Consider the following 4,780-nt stretch of genomic DNA (forward strand, 5'->3'; position numbering starts at 1 on the left):
ATCATGGAGTGAGATGAACCTGAGTGGTCATATTTGGTACCACATGCATGTTGAGTCGGTGTTGAGTGCATTGCATACATGTTGCATTGTGTTGATTGTTGATGATGTGTTATTGGATGAGAATACTTAGTCTGCTGGTGTTGATTGAGCATTGTGTATGTTGATGTTATGCAATAATTTACTTCCACTTGTTTTTCACCGTTGATTATTGAAGTGTATTCTTACCCTTTTTGTTTGAGTGTTTCCTTTACATGGCCATCCTGCAGATACTCAAGAGTAGTTTTGCTGCAGTAAGTGGAAGGTAGCCCTTGGAATGGCTTCCTATAGTTGTCATTTATTTTAGTAGGGTTTTACTCTGGTCAATGTTACATCGGGCTGAGAAAGTTTTGTTTTAATTTCTTTTATTAGTGATTTTGCCATTATGTTTCGATGAGGTTTATATGGTGATGATTTTCAAAATCACGACAATTGTTATTGCGTTATGAAGTGTGAAGTTAAAAGATGTAATACTTTGAATTTAAATTATAAATTGTTTTGATTGATTCCACTGTAATGATACCCTAAGTGAAGGTGAGCATGTGATGATAGGTTTTGTGCAACCCGTGTTACGGAGCATGATTGATTTTTGATGTGTGTGACACCCTTGTAGTTGTGTTTTCAATTAAATTATTCTTTAAAATCATATGTGGGGTTTAGGGTGTTACATTAGTGGTATCAAAGCATATTGGTCTGTCCGACCAGGTTTTATGATGTAGTCGAGTCCTTAGTATGCGACATGTGTGAATACATTGTCGATGTCTTGTTTCTTCTAATGCTTATTTGATGATGTGCATAATGGATGGAAGAAATTATATCTCTACTTCTAATGTTTTAGATTCAATGGCTCATGCACTACATGGACAACATAATCAAGCGGGAACCCTCAGATCCAGATTCAGTAGAGCCCACCTCGCGCTAGTCAAGAGTAGAAGAAATCACCCACGACTTAAGTAGTGGTGTGGAAACCATAATGGATAGCCAACACCATATGTCTCATCATCGTAATGATGAGGATCCAATCCCATATATTCACTAAGGCTCTATGACTGTGTGGAGTTACAATGTGAGGGATAATCTATGACGTGGGGTAACTCAAGGAATGATACGATTGATCGGGTATCCAGTCGATGAAGTAAGTAAATGCCACATATCTCTATGTCATTTTGAAAGTCTATAACACCTCTTCTTTGTTCCCAATAGAAAGTTGGAAGGGTAGCTAGGGTCCGAGCCATAGAAAAGGGTAATCGGTTACAAATCCAGAAGTACGACGGAAGATCTATGGTCACTACAAACGCCGATCAGGATCCCTTCAACCTCGGGTAATACAAGAATCTCGGATATCCAGAAGGAGCTTCGGGCCAAAGAAAATTGGTTCATCTCAACCCGACTACTAGATTCATACACATACAATAGAGGCCGAACATCATCCCAAGTCAAGGGCCTGGTCCTCCAGATTTTCCAAACATTCACACGCCCGTCCATCTCAGCTCAAAAACTAGGGCCATACATGCACAACAGAGGTCAGACATCTTTCCAGCAAAGGGCTCATTCCCTGAGGTCAGCCGACCATCAAGCCACCTAGACAACACATCCGGGATCAAGCATTCAATATACACTTATGGGTGGATGCAAGATTTAATTAATGTATTCGTAAAGCAATTATATAATAGTAAAATAAAATACACACACATACATTGCTATTATACTCTTGTTGTTATGCTTTCTACCTTGTCCTCTCTTTAGGATACCGAAACCGTGAATGCATGTAGCATCGCACCAGGGAATAACCAAGGTTGTTGATGCTCGTCTTAAAGATTATCGAGTGCTATCGGAGATGCTTTAGTCGTCCGACTACAACAATTAAATCCCCCCGACACTTTTCCCACGTGAATATTCAAGGGTGTTGCCAGATTTGCATAGGTAAGCCCATCTATATCAATTAATTCCCCACAACACCTTGTGCATCTTCAAAATTTAAGGGTGTTGTCAGATACACTTAGTATGCCTAGAAAAAAAATTAATTCCCCATATTTCCTCGCACGCCTTTAGAATTCAGGGATGCTATCGGATATACTTAGTACATTTGGCTACAACGATCAATTCCCTACAACACCTCTTACGTCTTCAAAATAAAGGGAAGCTGTCGGAGACGCTTTACACGTCCGACTACAACAACCAATTCCCTTAAGAGGTCTATTAGATGTGTTTTGCACGTCCAAATACAGAATTCCCATGTAAAATAAATACAAGTTTTCATTGGTAGCTATCGTACCCCCTCCCCTTCGGATCTAAGCAATCCAAGGGCGAGCGCGGTGAAACCTTGAGACATCCACCTCGATCCGACCTTTCAGCTTGGGGGAAGGGACGGGGATCCTCTATCTTATGCCAGATATGATCCTCTGTGACATGGAGTGCAGTTTAATGCATGGTCGCATCTAGCCAACTTCAGGCCCTTCGTCTGTAAGTATAATTCAAAACATGAATTTTCCATATAAAATGATTAAGGCATAGCCGTGTCTAGCTGGTTTAGAATGAAATACTTACAAGTAAAATTGCGACCATGGACGTCCTGATCCGAGATTATATTTCATAAGTTCTGAACCAACATACATACAGATCAAACTTTACCAATCTTTCCTCCGCACGAGCACATACTGAGTCTAGCCTCACGCTACCACCTCAATATTCCATCAAGGAAATGCACACACCTTAACACATCACACTCTTAAAAGAAAAAACCATGCATGACTTCACTAAAGACTTAAGGTCATTTACACTTTAAGAAAATAACATTCACTACTTTCGACAACAAATGAATTGTGCAAATTGTAGGGTTCCAAAGAAAGCACTAGCTCTCCTCATATCCTAGTTATCCTCGGATCCTAGTCGGACAATAAAAATGGTCTAAAAAGGAGCAATATTATACCAAGGGAGGCTTGATCCGAAGGGTGCTTAGGTGTGGCTTCGAGAGATCGAAATTTTTTCTGAGTAATGGTCTGTACTGAAGAACAAAGGGTATTGTTTGGTATTCAAACGTTATCTTAGGAAGGAGAGGACTGGTGGGATAATGCTCGCCAGAGACTAGAAGTTGTTGGTGTTGAGATTACTTGGGTCGTGTTCAGGGTGTAATTCCTTGAGAAGCATTTTTCTAAAGATGTGCTTAGAAAGAAGGAGATTGAGTTCCTTGAGCTTAATCAAGGAAACATTATGATTGCTGAGTATGCCGTCAAGTTTATGGAGCTTGTGAAGTTTTGTCCACACTACAATTGTGCAGTTATGGAGAGGTCGAAGTGGATTAAGTTTGAAAAAAAACTATGACTTGAGATTAAGCAGGGTATTGGCTACCAGGAAATTCACATGTTTCCTACTATGGTGCAGAAGTGTAGGATTTATGACGAGGATTGCAGAGCTTGTTCCACTCACTAGAAGAGCGTTAGTGAGAGGAAGGGGAAGAATCATTATAGAGGACCACCATACAGTGCTTCAGTTGACATAGGAAAGCAGAGAGCTACAGATTATAAAAATCCAAGTGGGGGAGGGACTCCCGCTTCTGTCAAGTATTTCATGTGTGACGAGTTGGATCACCATGCTAATGACTGCAAGAATAACATTCTGAGATGCTTTAAATATGGGAAGTTAGGTCACCGGGTGGCAAAGTGAAGGAATAATGGCCCGACTTGTTTTAACTATGGTGAGGTTTTTCGTATTAGTACCAATTTTCAAAAGTCGAAAAAGGCACGGTCTGTAGGAAAATTCTTTGGTTTGACTAGGACAGAGACTACTAGTGCTGACTATTTGATTCGAGATACATGTTTTGTAAATAGTATTCCATTGGTTGCTATTATTGACACAGGTGCAACACATTCATTTGTTTTGCTTGATTGTACTGAGAGGTTGGGTTTGAAATTGTCTTCTATGGATGGGAATATGATTGTCTTCATGGGTTTGTTTGAGGTGTCCACTTACTATTTATGGTAATAATTTTAGGATGGATTTAGTATGTCTACCTTTGAGAAATATCGATATTATCCTTGGAATGAACTGTTTGGAGTTCAACCATGTTCATATCAAATATTTTTACAAGAAGGTGTTATTTCTAGAGTTTGATGCAAGTGATTATTTGTTTGTGTTGTCCAAGCAAGTGGATGAGTTCGCGAAGGATAATGGTGTGGTATTTATGATATTAGCTTCAATGAAGGAATAAAGTAAATTTGTGATTGGAAAGTTACTAGTGGTTTGTGATTTTCCAGAGGTGTTTCCAGATGATATAAGTGATTTTCTGCCGGAGCGCGAAGTTGAGTTTATTATAGACTTAGTACCTGGTACTAGCCCAATGTCGACGACTCTTTATAGGATGTATGCTTTAGAGTTAAGTGAATTGAAGAAGCAAATGGAAAAATTGCTTCAGAAGAAGTTTGTTCGTCCGAGTGTCTCTTCATGGGGTGCGTCAATGTTACTCATAAAGAAGAAAGATGGAAGTGTGGGTTATGTGTGGATTATCAACAACTAAATAAAGCGAAGATCAAGAACAAGTATCCATTTTTTAGGATTGATGATTTGATGGATCAGTTGGTAGGTGCTTGTGTATTTAGTAAGATCGATATATGTTCAGGATACCGTCAGATTCATGTGAAGCTGCAAGATATTCTGAAGACTACTTTGACAATTAGGTGTGATCACTACGAGTATTCTATGATGCCGCTTGGTGTGTCTAATGCGCCTGGAGTGTTCATTGGGTACA

This window comes from Lathyrus oleraceus, chromosome 2, assembly GCF_024323335.1.
Source record: "Lathyrus oleraceus cultivar Zhongwan6 chromosome 2, CAAS_Psat_ZW6_1.0, whole genome shotgun sequence".
Lineage (NCBI taxonomy): Eukaryota > Viridiplantae > Streptophyta > Magnoliopsida > Fabales > Fabaceae > Lathyrus > Lathyrus oleraceus.